The following is a 17,906-nucleotide window of genomic DNA, read 5'->3' on the forward strand; positions in this document are numbered from 1 at the left end:
AACGATCAGTAGAAATAGATGTTGGATACAATATCGTTTTCCTATTTGAAAAATAAGGTTAATTAGCGGTGATTTGCTAAATTGTACCGCACATAAATTTCAGTTGAGACTCCTGTAGATTTCGGTCAGCGCATACAGGGAACGTACTGAAATGAGCGGGGTACAGTTGGCTATAATACCTATACTGAAAGCATACCGAGTAGCCAGCAAAGGGTGCAATAAAGAACTTGTGATAATATACTTATTTATTTTAATCGTATAAGAAAAAAAAAACAATGACTATATGTTGTGGCATACGTACACATTGATTTTTTTCTATTGGGCCAACAAGTTCGCGCCAGCTTCTAGTTGTAGAGAGTTGAGCATCTTTGCAAATTGATACCTCATAATCACACGAAGACATTCTCGTTGTTTGCTTGGACTCATATTCATGTAATTCAATCTACGGGGTTATAAACAGCCCACCGCCGAAAATTTCTTGGTTTTCGGCGGACTTGGCTTGCAGGAGACTTCAATATAGACGACTGAGTTTCTAACTACCTATGAGCTCTTCATATCGTAGCACAACATTCCAGGAATTTGTGATTTTCGCTCAAAGATGCCAGGACAATTACCTAGAAAAAAAAAATGCGCTCCTCTCGGAGCGCATTTTTTTTTAACTAGTTAGATTATTATCAGGCTTATTTTCGAAGCGCTTGCAACAATAAAAGTTTTCAAAGCTTCAGAACAAAGGGTTTCATGGACTCTTATATAAATCCACCGATTTAAATGGTTGAGCTGTTGCACTTCAGGTAGTTCATTTGAGGCTCTCTCAGCGATCGAGACAACGCAGGGTTTCGTAGTAAGGACTTGGACACAAAAATAATAATGCTCACATAATTTATTTGGGAAATCAAATAAATAATTCGGTGGTTTTGTTACCGGTGACATACGGGTGAGCACGGGACGATTAGAAAGCTATAGCTTTCTCTATGTAATACAGAGAGCGTAGTTAACAGGCTTGGTACTAGTCTATACGTATGGTTTACTCAACTTAAAAAAACAAAGAACAAGCACCCTTCAACTCAATATGTTGTTCAATGCGCAAAACTTACAAAAAAAAAAAACATCGCACCATTCATAGTTTTTTTTTCTATTTCTGTTATAATTATTAGACAAGTTGGTTTCAGTTCAATCTTATTCAGGTCAATAAATTTTACCTTGGAATGGGTCGTGTTATGTAAACATTACCTAGGAAGGAAACACTATGTACAATAAAGAACAACAAAAGTACAAAGTACTTTTCAAACAATTGTTTATTGTAATAACATATTATAGTTTGCGTCCTCGCACTATTTTCTCCTGTTGTTCATACAAGTGATTAATAAAAGCATTTACATGAAAAGCCTGAGGTGCACGAAGTTGGTGTTAAGCACTTTTTACACATAGTTTTAAATAGTAGCTTGGTTTAATTTCCAATATTTGCGAAATTTTATATAACCTGTTGAAATACCTGCAGGTGGCCTACAAGTGCTGCGTGATGAGTATTTCTTATGGATGGAGAGGAAGATCACACAATTTATCGTTGTCTTTGACAATTCATTGCGCGCCAAAGATCAATATACTGTAACCTGATCCAAATCCGAAAGACACCGACCACAGATGCAACAGATTATCGTATTTTCGTTAAAACAACGAAAATAACAGAAAAAGCAGAAAATATATGTGGGGATGTCGATTTATACCTGCAAGAATCACACGCTTATAGGAAGTGGGTTAACAAACATTGCTTACGATGATCAGTTGATATGGTTTATGTATATGAGAAGTGAACGTTTTTCAAGTGTCACAGATAGAGCCTAATAGAGCTTTATAGATGAACCGAACACCATAATTATATATCTATACAGTTTATTTACTTACAATTGAGTATTTGTAGGACAAACAAGGAGGCTGTCTACGTTTTTTTTTTCTGTATTTTTGACGCTCTATTTAAACTTTTCGACTGAAAAATTTGTTTTCATAATCTAGCTCTTCGTTTGTGGTTCGTATCTTATGGTTGCACGTAAACGAGTATCGGTAATACAGGCAATGTCTAAAATATTGCACATCACACAAATTAACAGCAAAATAAGATCCCACTCATTGAGCACTAAATGAGTTCTCACGATTACTGGTACGTCAATTTATTCTGCACCTATCGGTCGGCTTCAGTCACGGAATCTAATGATATCACCAAATCTGATGATAACAATCGGTAACTATTCTGGCTTGTCCATTGTGAGCCCTTTACTAACACCATGGCATCGTAGTCTTTTAGCAAGGTCGAGCTGGCACATACGGGCTCTTATATAGTAGTGCAGTCACAATGAATTTGTACTTAATGCCTATTAAACCTCTTGTAGGCTCTCCCACGCAGACGGGCCAGAAGAGGGTAGCGACGGTATTTCAGCCACGACTAGCAGGTTATCCATAGTAGCATACGTGTAAAAACTCTCACCTTGGATTACTAAATACTTTCAAAGAAACATATCAAACTCAAAGAAAAAGCATAAACAACAACAAACTTTACCAGAGCGCTGTCCCGCGCTTTCTGGATACAGACTAAGTACGTACTAGCTACGATTGGAGTTTCGGGTACGGCTTCATTGTCTGTTTCTTGGTATGTCCTAAACTGCTTTCAGAAAAGGCCATTTGATTAGATTAGAGATGGACATAACATAGGCTTACGATGACAACGCAATAGTGTGCGTCGTCGTCTTTTTCTACGAAGTTTCTAGCACACAATTTGTGTGATCGAGATCTCACCGAAAAATCTCACCGGGTCGCGAAGCTTCTGTAAAAGAACTAACAATCGCTCAATTTGTAAAATTGAGTTACTGCTCAATTTCGAAAATATGATGCTCCTAGGGGATCGACCAGGTAACAATTTGAAACAGCTGGAGTACTTTTCAAGTTTCGGCGTTTACGGTATTCGTGCCGAATGTAGCGTTTGTGGGTAGTTGTGGGCATTGCAGAACGAGGACACGTTCACATTCTGATCTTTCGACGTTCTGACTAGAATTAAATATACACCCCAATAGCAATCTAAATAATGACTACGTTGTGTGTAATTCGGTAAAATCGCGTCCGCAAGCAATGTCGGTTGTAAAACTTTTGCCGTAACTGCAGCGCAATGTACAACTGGGTACTGGTAAACGTGAACATCATCATCCATACACAACAGTAGTACCACCGTAAAAACCTTCGTTATCTGGCTGAGACCACATCAAAAAAGGTCATTTCTGCAAACCATCATATTATATATAGCCTTTAGATGACCAGATATTTATAGTGATTTCCAAATGCAATTTCACGAGAATTGAAATTCTTTTCGTCTACTTAATAGAATTTTTCATGATAACTGGTCGAACTTTTCAAACAAAGCAAACTAAGATCATGGCTTGTATGCAGTGATATGCTCGAATGATTTTTTTAAATTTTTCTAATTGTTTTGAGTGCGAATCGATATACGTTCAAGGGAATAAGGACGTCAACGTCATTTCACATGAAGCCCAGCATTCTGAAGACTGAGATCAATCTTCTTGCCAATCGATTGATTGACACTAAATACAATAATAGAAAAACCTGCGACAAATGCACCGGTTTCTGGTCTATATGTTCAATGCTCAAAGTAACATAGGTCAGCTAGTTTATTGTATCAATCTTTACTCACTGCCTTATTTCTCCCTTGACAACAAGGCTTGCCGAACCCGATCTTGTTTTGTTGTAACAATCAACTAAAAGGTATATTTGGCCCAACAGTTAACTGGTTTAACTTAGATTCGCTAAAAAAAGGTATTCAGCCATTACGCAGTCTCCTTATTCTGACGCAACAGAAAGGTGTCTGCTACGAGTACTCTGGCAAGAATTTCCGCTAATATTATTCCATTAATTAAGATAGATAGCAAAGCAACTCTGTCACTTATTGAATATCACATTGATGTGTGCGAAAACACTAGACTACCATACCTGCTTACTGAGACTTAGTGTACCAATACTTGCTCTGAGGATATTTGCTATCTTTTGTCTATTGCAGATTTATGGGTTCCTTTTGGTGCCGTGACGTGGTAATCCCGGTACGCACATAGATGGCTATATCAAAGTCAGTCCTTACATTATTTTGAAGAATGTTCGAATTCTTAATCAGGCGATACGAAGATTTGAGTATCTAACTGTAAAAGGTAAATCGCGTGAAAGGCTTGTTTTGCGTCATAGTTGCTAGCAGGCGAATTTCGGGATAATAATTAATCGACTTTTAAATGCTTCAGAGTTGGGGGCATCGAAAGTATTAATTGCTAAGTGCTTCTTTTCTCGAAATAAGTTTAGGGACTATTGATATCTCCGTAACTTCTTCCTCCTCCCCCCCCCCAAAAAAAAACAGTTAACAACATAACTTGGCTCGATTAAGCCATCAATGTAATAAATCAAGTATTTACAAATTGGATTTTGGCGCCTGTAAACGTGCTAAATATGAGCTACTCGACAAGTTGTTTCGTTGTGACGTGGGATTAGACTCCAGCTGAGTATTATCCATGCGAAAATAGATTACATTTCTTTTTTACTAAAATCGTGCATTCATCACGATACTAAAAGTGTCAACTGGCCCAATAGCATACTGTATAATATTGTTAATTAATATATTAAGTCTATAGACCCAGAAATTACACTGGTTTTCTTTACAAGCGAGCCAAGTTAAGGCACTCAACGTGGTCTGCCAATAAGTAAAATGTTGCTATTCTGGGGTAACTTATTACATTTAACAGAATGACTTTGAGTTTTTACAATTGCCATTTCGCAGCATCCTGTATGTATCATTTATTAGTCTTTCATTTGTGGCGTTATTGTTAAAATTTTCTGTGGCGATATCCATGCAACGCGATTCTAATTTTCTGTTTGAATCTCCTCGCATATACCTATATAGTTTTTCTACTTCCCTTTTATTTATCTCTGTACACGGGCGACAAGTTGAAGCTCTCATCGTTTTTCAATTTTGGCGCCTGAAAAAAGTTAACGCTGATTACGAATATGTCGAAATTGCTGTCACTTTTTGGTATATAGAAACCAATTTAGCTTCGGGACTAAGTGGCTATTGTCATGCAACCGATGAGATCCAGCAGTGTTCAAGTCTATGGATCAACCTTAATAACATGGGCAAGAAAATTAAATTTAATCCGTTTGAAGTTAGGCGTTCGCTGATATAGAGCGTATCCGCAGAATCATATCACCCGAACATTTTCTAGGAATAGTTTGTGTAATTTTCAAACATCGCCCCCATTAACGAAAACACCGATCTATTAATGTGATTTTATATAACTTCTAAATATTTTAGTTACACGTTTAATGAAAACAAATATCTTTGCCTTGCGGCGTATTGGGCGCAATGTTAATTCACAAAAGGGTTCTGTTAGGTTTTAGACACGGCAGTGGGTTTTTTCAAGCACGAGTTCGTTATCATTACATTTTTTTGTGGGGCCAAGCCGCAATTACGATCAAATTCGGTAGAAGCAATTTCGAAATGATCGTCCCCGTGACACTGCAGTGGTAGCGCGGTTGCTTGCTAAACTTAGGTTTACTTGAGGTGGTCTTGCTTTAAAACCAAGCATAGACATACCTCGTTTTGAGCAAGAGGTTGGTCGTTTCTAGTCATGTTTAACGGCAATACCGGACTCGAAAACATTTATTTACTTTTAGATGATCCCCAGCAGACATATACAGAAATTTCGTCCGTTTTATAGTATAAGGTGTGTATCAGTGGCTGTTGTTGTTCAGTGATGTGAAAGAAGCCTGTTGGGACGTGAGAATATAAAATAAAAGGGTCCCCAAAGCAGTTTGCAGCTCATGTGGTCATCAGTAATTCATGTTTGTTGTTCGAGATAGATGATGTATATCTAGAAACTTTAATTAAAGCAGTTTAACTATGGACATGGCAGCGTGTGGAGGCAACAAATCACAAAGTTTCGCTTTCGATACAGATATCCTACTGAGCGCAGCTTTGCTGCGTGGATAATTGAAGGTCGCTTGTTCTTAAATCAGCTCTTTAGGGGGGAAATAGTGAAGCAACATTATTGTACGTATACGTCCTTCTGAATTCACGTAGATTTATTATGGTAGATTCGTGCGTAGCATCGCAATCAGCGGAACCAAAAAAAATAACCAATCTGAACGCATATCTGTCAAACTCTGAGTAGTTGTTTATATAGCTTAATAAATGACTTTTACTTTAGGTAAAATATGACAGCTCTAACTGTACAACAATATTCTACCTTTAAGGAAAAGTTGCCCTCGTGTGGTAGCTGAGTATTCTTTATGTTACCGCCTAATACAAAAGTCACTGGCTAAAATAATTTCGTATTATGGGTGCAACCTTGAGATAACAACCTTATTTGCCTTATTGCCACATTTTAAGCCTTTCGCATATATATAATGATTAAGCTAACTGGTGATAGGCTCATGCAGTAAAGTGTCATTTTGGAGGCTCGAGAATCGATGTTTAACTATTAGATTAAACATTATCTAACAATTGAAAATAACATATATATTTAGTATTACACATTTATTTAATTAACACCATAAATGCAAGCAATGAGCATTCAATCACGCTTAGGTGGTGAAGACTTTCCAATTGTGAAGGGGGCACAGTGTGGTGGTTGCGATTTAGCTCATATCTATATAATAATCGTTGTCCAATAGCAAGTAACATCCACGAGTACTATTGCACTTTTCGGCACAAACTTATTTCAATGACGCGCTTCATCTGTTTTCGAAGCTTGAAGGTGTATAAGTGTCTCCTGGATTTGGTCATAAAGTAGACGGGTCGCTGTTGGAGAAGTCGCCACTGATCTACTGTAGCTGAGATGCATCCCAACAGAAATTATCGTCTGTCGTTGACTTGAACACATATGCTTGTGATAAAAGGTAATTTGTAATAATTGCGATTTGTTGTTGTTTTGGTTTTTGTATAGAGCTTTGATGACCATGAAGACGATCATCATTGATTCGGTGATGGCTCATGTTCACTTATGAGCAGATCAAGCAGCGAGAAAACTGGATGAACTGTGAAAGGAGTAGTTAGTCGGTTTGGGTAAGCATAAGGAGTTATCGTGAACGCGGCTAGCATTAGGTGATGTTGATGCCGCCGCTGTCTGCATTGTACGGTGAATTTCAGATCCAATATAAGCGCTTTTGTAGTTTAGCTTACTCTTTCGGCAGCTATGTACGCGGTTAGCCAATGTGCTTTTAGCTGGCGGCATATCTGGGGGTGCACTACATTCCTATCGAGGAGATCTATCGGGAGAAGAAAAGAACAGCAATCTTGGACCACATTAGGGCCGTTCTGTCCACAGAAGCTCATCGTTAATAAAGCTGTACCCTTATCGGTAGCAACAATGCTTTGAGGGGTACCGAAGTATTGAAGGTCTGGTAATCCCTTTTTTCCATGGTGGTAACCATCGCGATCGCGAGCGCCATGCTTCGGGCCACTAATACTTTAGAGATGATAGTAGAGGAAGATGGAGAAAACAATAATGTAGACAATGAGCAGGGTGATTAGCATGACAAGTTGTTTTCCCCGACTCATTTTGCCAGATCGACGTCCTGTGCTTCCTCCTTCGTCAGCTAACAATGGTTGCTCAATGCTGGCCAATGTAGGTCACTGCTGATGCGTTGCCTGAAAAGACAAAGTGCCAAAAAGCGAGCTTCGATTCTGTCCTGTCTGCAAAAAAAACGTTATTTTACGTTAGTCCTTTCTTTCCTCTTCGTTTAAGTTGTCTGTGTTCCTAGCCGTTTCCGTGGTCGTAGTCCGTACGGCTAGTTTTTCGGATTGGCCGTTCTCAGCAATTGTAGAGAGTGCAGGTCAGCTTATAAGCTTGTTGCCAAGATACGCAGCATCGACTCAAACCGGCTGTGTGCATTGGTCCTCTCACTTTGCGGGCTGGACATCCATAGGGGCACCCGATGATGCAGCAAGCCTCAGGTAATTCTAAGAACATTCTCGATCTGTCAAGAGCACTTCTCTGCACGTACAGGCCAGCCAGACGCGGTCTCCTCCCTTTCGCTGTCCGACAATTCACTTCATAGAAATTACTCGATGTCGACAAGACCAACGGAGCGTCACCTCCTAGCTTGCGTGTTTGCACGACGCGCCGTGCATGCGCGAATATTACTGAAATAAAGACTCTTACAGAAATATAAAGTTTGCATGAATTGCGTATGGGTCGATTTCGTTTGCGTGCGCCTAGTAGCGATGCGAGGTTCGTATCCAATGGAATGAGGCATAACACCTCCAAAGCAACGAATCGATCTCGATGATGCGATAGTGAATTAACGATGGGAGAACGATGATCTGGAGGTTACGAGGTTGTCGTGGGCGATTTTGTCAACGCTAACGGTGTTAGCACAACAGGCGACGTCGCCACCGACGGTGTTGAACCTGGACGAACCTTGAATCGGCCGGCGACTCAAAGCTGCGTGAACACAAAGGGAGTACCAGATCCAGTTGTTTTCGATGCAGGTTCGAGTGCCATGGCCGAGTTACTATGGTAAGCAGTTACACAAGAAGCGAAAAAGCGGGAGGGGCATGTGAAGAGAAAGGGGCGACCTACTGTAAGGGTACTTTACGGCGCTCACGCATCTTATACACTTTCTGAAATGAGGTTTGACCCTGTTGTCTAGTAATTGCGGCGAAGCCCTCAGTAGTAACGACAACGGAGACTCGGTAATATCAATTTGGATATACAAATACGTACACGCGTGACCACAAGCAGTATCGTAGAGGTCTTGAAGTACATAGTTCTGTATATATCGAATGGCGTATACCTGTCGAATTATAAGTATGGACCAAATACTAAGCTAGTACAACAATTCTTTTTTGGCGTGACAAATCGGTCATTTAACAAAGAAAAGGAAAGTACCATATGTTAATGTAGCAGGTTAATTTGGCTTCGATTTATCGGCATCCCTGTAAAAACCTTCTATTCTGAAATTCTTCACCTGTCTCAATTAGGGGATGATTAGGCCATTTGTGGACATGGGAGTTAGCTGTCTGCCAAACAACGCAAAATTTAAGTTATATTAGGAATTTAAGAACGTGTTTATAAACAACTATAGAGCTCTTGTAAGAAATCCTGAGTTTTCGTATTTAGCAATAGACTACAGAAGGAAGTCTATAGACGTTCGAAAACCCTGGAGACGAAGTATAATGTCGCTGGCTGATTGATTATAGTTAAAAAAGAAGCTTGAAGACAGCCTCCAATTTCGAATGCTAATTTAAGTCGTCGTCCACTGTGTGATTGACGTGACACAGAAATTGACGTGTGTAGTTATGAAGGAAGATAGGTAGCAAGCTAATTTCTTGCGCGGTTTTAGTGAAAAATGCATTCGAATTATGTATCTTGTATCACGTAATGGATGGCAACTTCTCACCGTTTTACACGTTTCTATCGCCTTGCGTCCAAGGACACACACTCACAAACATTCACGCATACACACACACACACAGAGCTTATACGAGTACTTTACCAGCCTATAATAATCATGTAACAATTACGCTTGTTTCTTCTTGTGAATGAAACCGAGATTGTATAACAATGGTTGCGTGAATAACATAATATTTCTGTATTGCTATGTAGAAGCAGTCAATGATCGCTCGGATATTGCTCGCCTTGTCAAGCGGAATCGATATATGAGCGCTGTAACGGTATCGTTAGTTAAACATTTTTGAGCGCCTGTTTGTGTTGTCGGACCAGCTGTTCCATTACGGTGGTTACTGGCTGATCCGCGACGATCGATGTCCGTTTGATCGGATACACAAGCGGTGGGTCGTTATATGCCTGCTATGTGCTATATTCTCCGCGTCGGGGTATCGTAGTCACTCATACTAGCGCCACTGGGTGCTATTGTTGGATAGGATTATGATGGTCGCGTTTCTACGCGACTGTCTAGCCGCAAACAGTTGATTGTATCTCTTTCGTTCTTTCCCGACTCTTCACTTCAATCCATTGCGATTAATGATCTCTTCCGGAGTGACTGAACTTCAACTACTGGTAGTAGTAACAGAAGAAACGCGGATAAAGACATTTTGCTGTGGGATGAAAATCGCAACGTTAATACACCACGTGAACACTGGTCATTATTATCGGGCTTTAGTTGTGGGTCAAAGATGATCGTCGTAGATGTATACTCATACACATTTGTACAAGAAATCGTCGATTTTAGAAATTCTGAGTTATAACAATACAAAAGCTAGGTGTATTACTGTCCCCTTGGCCAAAAGACATTATCCGTTGTGGCGCTGAATGTTGAATTTAAGTTTCTGACAAACTTAAATTTGGACTAAGTGGGCAGTATTCGTCTAGCATTGGTGTACACAGCGCAACTTTGTGGATATAGCAGAGCTCTATAGAACGAAAAAGGAAATATGTTATAAATAAATTAGAAAAAAAACTCAAGCCTTAAGTACATTAGCTCCTCTAAGATGGTTTGGAAGCCAAAAAGCCTATCAAAGCAAACCTCAACGATTATGAAAGAGTTTCTCTGAATATATTTCGAGAAGATTGCTTGACATATCAGGAGCAAGAAACAACGACTCCACGGGAATGGCCGCGCTTCGTCGTTTCCGGTAATGTTAATTTTATACCTTCGTCCCTTTCTCCCCCTTCATCGAAAAAGGTTGAAGAACATTTAACAAGAAAATAAGTTTACATGCTAGAAGAAAAAAGCGAACGTCAAAACAGACTTAGATCGATATTGAAATTTCAACGATCCTGAAAGTGGCAGACAGCCTTAAGGAAGGCAAATCATTTTCAAAAAGCACCTATTACATGCATTTGCTTTTTTTTTTAAAGTCATTGGCGCGTTTATTATCGGGCGGTTAAGTTTGCGCTTTAAAGTTTTCAGAGCCTAAATTGCAGTCCCTTCACCCAAATCAGACGGTGTACATGTAAGTTGCCTGGGAAAATATCAATCACTGTGTATGCTTGCATAGATTGCCTCTTCGCACAATCATACTAGCGCTTGACATGCGTTTCTCTGAACGACGATTTAGTATTAATGGCCGCCTTTGCCCTAAGTGGCACACTTAATTTAGGAAAAGTAACTAAACTGAGAACGTTCATTTCTATTGACATCTGTAACATGTAAAAGTGCTGAACTAAACATCATACCGAGCTCCTCAACGCACCTCAACGCACCTCAACGCCGATTCAGTTCAGAGAATAGTCTACACGTCCAGAAAATGTCATGACTGGCTAGTTAGATCAATACAATCTAGCCGACGTTGATTCGACGGAACTTGTGTTGAACAAAATTATTAAGTTCTATTCCGGTGTGTTGTGTGTATACGCGAACGTTTGCCTTTATTCTGTAGGCACCATGCAAACATCGGCGGCTGCTAAGGAATCGATTTCTTTTTAGCTAATTTTCCATACACTAGCGACCCGAGTAAGGCTATTGATTTGGCCTGGCTAGGTCAGGCCGTCTAAATTCCCGCCCTTAAACATACGGACAGAGCTTCACACATAATAATACGACAAAATTACTTGCAAAATCCGAACAAATGAAAAGTAGAGTACTAAATACACACCAATAGATTATGTTTAAAGCAACTAATGAAATTCAATGAAACAAGCTAATTTTTCTTTTAACTGATAAACCTTGCTTCTGTAATACATTCTTCTTTTACCGTTTTCGCTAAATTCAGCCCTCGGGACCTTTAAGTTGAGTCTATCTAATTTCGTTCTGAACCGTTACCGTTTGAAAACGTTCCTCGTTTTAATCAATGAACAAGTCTATTTTATTCGCGTAGAATTTACTGAAACTGTAATGATATGATGAGTACTTTCAGTTTCGATCTTGTTACTCTGTTCCCAGCCGAAAAGTGTTTTCGCAGAGAGTTTTTTTTTAGTGACAAGCGCCAATCATACGTAGAGTGCTAGTTAAGGAGAGGCCAGTTTATCAAATAGAAAGCTTTCTTAGTCATAATATGTTTTGCAAAGTTTTGACATCTTCACTCTATTCTATTGCTTCGTTCGGATCCACAGGTCGTAAATCATAGAAGGTCCCAGCTCAACTCTGTCACTGGTTTCAGCATCCTTTCCACTTCGGAGTAGTGTTTCGCGGACGTGTCTCCACGCAAGGCCGAGCACTGCCTCTTTTCAAAGAAAAAGTAATGTTATTACCAAGATGATACTCGGGAACACCAAGACTTTCGACCTCCTAAGACTCGACAGAGGACTCGAGTGGACTTCCTCCGCGGTTCATTGAGACGTTCTGACAATCCGCAACCAGAAGAGGTCAACAATAGCAGTTTCTTAGAATTCTACAACCTGAATAACTGACTTATCATATTATCTTAGCACTTGACTTTTCGGTTGTAGAAATGAGTTAAGTTGATTATCGCAGCCGCGTGTATGTAGAGAAGCTCTCATGTCGAAGCTAAAGTATAGAGAAGTTAACTTCCAATTCGGGCCGGAAGATTCGTAGCTTAACAGCTTTTCAAAAAGAGACACCCCGATGAGAGTTATCATTGAGTGGTATTCAAATAGGCGCCGCCGACAGAACTAGCAATGTTAGAAAATAATGCGGTGACCTTACAGGAGCCCACTAATGCAGGCAGAAAATGCTAAGTAAAGCCGGCCGTATAGTATTGTCGTAATAAGAGACCTTCACGATCAGCTCTTGCCTGAGAAACGCTACTACAATAATATAATGCTATAAACGAATGATCACTGATGTCCGTAAGTAAAGCATAATACGCCTATATTTGCTTGGGTACTATTTAAATTTTATTTATTTAATTTAAATTTTATCAGTTGTCACTCTAAACGAGTTCAGAGCTGAAAGGAAAAATGGAGGCAGTAACAGTCAAATTGGGCAGAATGAGAGCATCTTTGATTGGTAGCGGCTTATGACATGTGGGTCAGCTTGGGTCAATTTCAACCTAAGTCTATCACGTTGCTCTGTTTTCTAGTCCCGTTGCATGCAGCAATGCTAAACAGATAAGCTAGTCATAAAGTCTTCTTAATCTACTTTGTCCTGAATGTGACTTGGTGGCACCTGAAGGCACCCCTGCGTGCGAATATCATAAAAAAAAGCAACGTTCCATAATACCCACACGCTTTCTAGCAAAAGCAATGCACCCTATGGAATACAATTGCAGCTCGAGCCGGCGTCCGCCAATAGCCAAACAAAAAACTGATATGTCTAGATATAGTATAGCGTATGTCAAGGCGATTCCTTGCATAGTCACAGCATACTTTATATATAAAGTGGCTGGAAAGGTTAACCTCAACGGCCACAGACAGGGCTATAAACTGTATACGACGGAATCGACATGTAGATAAACGAACCATATCAGCCCCTTAATATAAAAGGTCGGCGCCATTTCTGATCATCAACACGATTATGGATAGTCAGAATCATGGCAACATTTGCGCAGGGTCAGAAACATATTCCTGGCCTGATGAAGAGTCGCTACCCTAGTCCGGCTTCAACTCTAAGTCTGCCTTTGGACCCTGATTTGCATTTCCGTCCGTAGAGACGGAATTCATATGATACAGTACTAGTCTTGCGCTGTTCTATTTCAAAGACTACCCGTCAATAATGCTTGCAACATGGGCAGATTCACGGGTGAGGTATCTATATTTAGATCTATAAGAAGGAGCATAAATGCTTTGCACTGGATATTATCGTTTTTTATATACGCCTATCAGTACAGCGTTGTGAGAATGTATAGATGCGACGTATTGGCGTCGGATGAGTCGCAGGTAGTAATTGATAATTGTAGAAACTGGATGATGTTTATTTTTGTAGACCCTAATTAGCGATTTCAACGAAAAACTGTAACTTGGCCCGCCATCACCTTCACATAGGCCAGCATCAACACGCGACTATTGTAATATTGTTGTGGAAAATTGGCCTCCCTATGCCCCTTTCACGATCAAATTCAATAGCTTGTACATGACTAATATTAATGCCAGTGGATATTTACTTCTATTAGCGTTAGGCTAGATAAGAATCAAAGGTTGTTGTCTGACCTGAGAAGTTTCCAAGAGCCAAATGTACGCATATATAGGAAAAAAAGATGATCGGTTCACCAGCGGACTGATCCATATGTTGAATATGAATAAATTGTTCAGTTATTATCAGTAACTCATAGGCAAGTGTAAAGGGGCGTTAAGGCTACGTAGCACGATACGCCACACATTTGTAACATTTATATCCAGCTAAATGGTCGAATGGGTACCTGTATCAATAATATATAAACGTATGCAGGGTGACATACATAGACAGCTCCATCATATCTAATGCGAAAATCATGTCGACATGTAATTGCATATGTATATACAAACAGGACATAGTCTTCGACATTTAGGCGCTGTAACGACACAGCCGTTCCGCAAAGCTGAGTTCCCCAATCAATATTGACAAAAAAATAATAGATCAAAATACTGGCCAGTCGACCAAGTTACCGACCGACGGATCTGCATCTACGAATCAACAAAAAACAAAGTCTTCAACCACCAGCGCAACAACTGTATTCTTAAAAAGCACGATGATATATTTAATGTGCCGAGAAACATTGACGGTTTGGTCAAAGAGAGTATGTCGCCAGCCCCATTATATGGCCGTACTGTGCCCCCTATTTATCTTTACGAGTATATGTGCGCCAGTCATCTTTTCATAGCCGGATCGGTAACTCATGAGATACATGGACACAAATACCCCTGTTAATACTTATTTCTCGTAGTCGATAAAGACTTTTCGCACTTCTGCGGCAATAGAGAAGTGGTCACATTCTCTTCCGTTGTTTTTTTGGATCAAGTTGTTTGCCCTAGACGACGAACGAAAATAACCAAGCATCAGCAATGGCAGAAGTATTCATTTTAGCAGCCGTAATGGTTGGTAATAAATGCTGTATTTTTGCCGGACGTCACAGTTCTTAAAATGTTCCTTTATGCTCTTTTTTTTTTTTTTTTTTTTCGTTACTTAAATGTGCATTTTGACTATAACCATCACAAGTTAGAACGATACGTTTGGTTCAGGAAGCAAATGTAGTCTATGTTAAGGACGTGCTAGAACAGGAGCAATCTAGCAATTCAATAGAATATATAAATACAAAGAAAAGGACCAAGTAGTCAAAATGATGTGTTGACTGTAATGCTTAGAAGTTGGAATATCGTCAAATTGATTATGGCCTTAACAATAAAAAGTGCTATGTTGTTAGATGGGATGCTTTTATCTTAGTTTTGTAGAACAATTTTTTTCGCAACAGTATTACCATCGTCATCGTCTTCATCGTCGTCGTCGTCTTCAGTAGCTAAAGCTTCATTTATTATTCTTAGTGAAAGCTACGCAGACTTCGCTCGCATATAGAGGATGTTATGCCTCTAGAACTCTACATCTTTTAGATAGTGGATTCACTATAGACACACAAGCATGTAAAAAAATGTAGCATTTTGTAGCGCTGTAATGGATGGATGGATCATTTTCAATTTTTTATTGCAGCAGAGACACGTTCATGTAACGTAAGGGGTAATTTTTCATCTCTAAATAGTTTATCTTTTTATGGACAAGATTAAAAGGAAAGCTATTAAGCTAGATGTTTGGAAAGCTGTTTCTTCTATTTATCTATAAGAATATATATATCCCTGATGACGTCTGTGGGTCAAACAATGAGGTCCGTTTTCGAAATGAATCTATTTCAAGTCGACCCAAAGTCAACCTGATCCATAGGCGTTAATGCCCGGTAAGACATCGGTTTATTGTTCGCTTATACTACAGCGTCTCGAGGCAAGTCACCCATTGTGAACTGAGTGAATCCAGCCAACTCGTAAATGTAACTAAAACGGCGGGAAGAGGTTAACTTGAGTTCGTCGACGAGACCAGACTATATCTATCTATATTTAGCGCAGCAGGTCATTTTCTTTAACATATAAAACGAATAGATGGACCCTGGAACAAATACAGTAACTTGGTCCTTTTCACGAACGTAACTTGAATTATGACGTTGCTCAAAAGCGTTAAATGTGACATTACTATGCACCGTTGTTTTTCAGAAGTCAGTAGTTTTTGTGTGTTGCTACAAACTTGAAACCGATAGTGGGTGGGATGTCAATTGGCCGAAGCGGCAGACGCGCATCAACTTACATACGCTGGATAGACGCGTAACGAGAACGCTTTAGCAGAATTTATCAGAACAGGCCTGGAAACGCTTGTGTGTGCTACATCTCGGATATCCGATCTGCGAATAATTAAGATATATGAAGTTATTGCTGCAGCGAACTAACTTTGCTAGGCGTACCAGAGTGTTTACGAGAGAGAGATATATTAGAGTCTGAAGTGGACCTACCAAATATTTGAAACAAATTGTTATGAATTTTACGGTCTACCGCTGCCCTCGGTGTGACTGCTAATATAAATGTGAATTTTGCCGAGTAAGAATAAGGCAAAACGATACATATTATCATAATACTTTTAAATTTATATCAGTATTTTTTTAGCTGAGATTTTATTAGGCTAAAAAGGTGTCGTCAACTTTACAGGCACAGAAAACAGCGCTCTATTTATATAGCGCTAGATATATTGCGTTAACAGTATAACGTATAAATAATATTTTGAATTTATGATAAAATGATGGATTTCAGCGTAATCTAATGTTGATTTTCTAGAATTTGGCTCTAGGGCAATTTTAGTCACTGCGCACGGCACTGCCATCGTATGCAAATCAGAATAGAAATAGTTATGAAGCACATTAACAATATAGCGAGCTGTTGAAGCGAGCGAAACGAAGTCACAGGCTGTTCATAGAATACTTTTATCGATAAATCACGGCGTTTCTTTTGTGCTTTTTTAGATGTTAGCCGAACTTCTCTAACCGGAAACACCATCGTTGCGCTAATTCTTATTTGTTATTAAAGACAATGCTTTATAAAGAAGAGATTATCATGAATAAGTCATTTCAATGCATTGCATGAACATTTTTCGGTGACCAATTTCAGGCTCATCTTTTTTCTGTTTTAGTAATGATAACTTATGGAAAATGTGTACAATCGCAGTACAACTGTATCAAAGTACGGTTCGTACGTAATTAGGCTACGGCATACAGTCTGATCTCTCTCAAGCCGTGATGATATAGCAGCTATTACTAATAATGTAGCTAATGGAAAGGCCGACAGGATCATTTTATTGGCCAAGAATGACTTCCTATTATAAGGCTAGTATGATCTTTTTGTGCTTGAGTTGTTGAATCAACAGCGAAAGCTTTAAAGAAGTGTTTTAGAATTCTTCGTAAAATGTATAAATCCTATGAATGAATGAATTTTGCACGTGATCACAAATACGCCCTATCAAAGTTTGGTTAACAATTGCGATGCCTGCCATTATATTTTGAACGTTATCATGTAGTTTAGACGACCACCTCTGGATTTCTTTGCAAACCACATAATTTTCAATAATTTTTTTTTCAAATATATAGAGCAAAATTATAACATTTCATTTTTATAAATGTTAGTCCTTTGTACCTTATTTTTAATTCATCTATCAGAAAAGTTCAACGCTGTTAGGCCACATGAACGAAACAATCATTGTACAGGTATCTAGGAAAATGTACGTCCGCAAAGTTTCTTCTTCACACACCGAATGGTACCATAATAAAGGCCCAATTATTGTAATTAACGCGCAACTGAAACCTTTGTATCTCTTAACCTTTTTTTAAGTAATATAATAACGATTTTCTTTATTGCGGACCCACTGTGAGTGCCTAGAGCGCGGAAAAACAGAACATCAAACTTGGTCGTCTTAAATTTTTGCCGAAGACCCAGCCAAAGATTTAAGTTAAGCACAAAATTCGTTTTAGAGTTAGTACATATTGCCTAATATTCACTCGGGAG

At 39.2% G+C, this 17,906-nt stretch overlaps 2 long non-coding RNA genes across 2 annotated transcripts; one reads left to right on the top strand and one right to left on the bottom strand.

Annotated features, from left to right (window-relative positions):
- Window positions 1-1,277: 1,277 nt before the first annotated feature.
- Window positions 1,278-3,003, bottom strand: LOC147757520 (uncharacterized). Its single transcript, XR_015321576.1, has 2 exons — window positions 1,903-3,003; window positions 1,278-1,724 (listed from the first exon to the last, which is right to left on the bottom strand). It is a non-coding gene; the product is annotated as an uncharacterized LOC147757520 (long non-coding RNA).
- Window positions 3,004-3,121: 118 nt separating this feature from the next.
- Window positions 3,122-15,216, top strand: LOC147757521 (uncharacterized). Its single transcript, XR_015321575.1, has 3 exons — window positions 3,122-3,256; window positions 4,058-4,202; window positions 12,057-15,216. It is a non-coding gene; the product is annotated as an uncharacterized LOC147757521 (long non-coding RNA).
- The last annotated feature ends 2,690 nt before the right edge of the window (window positions 15,217-17,906 follow it).

The sequence above is a fragment of the Varroa destructor genome, unplaced genomic scaffold (assembly GCF_002443255.2).
Source record: "Varroa destructor unplaced genomic scaffold, Vdes_3.0 BEIS01000002.1, whole genome shotgun sequence".
Lineage (NCBI taxonomy): Eukaryota > Metazoa > Arthropoda > Arachnida > Mesostigmata > Varroidae > Varroa > Varroa destructor.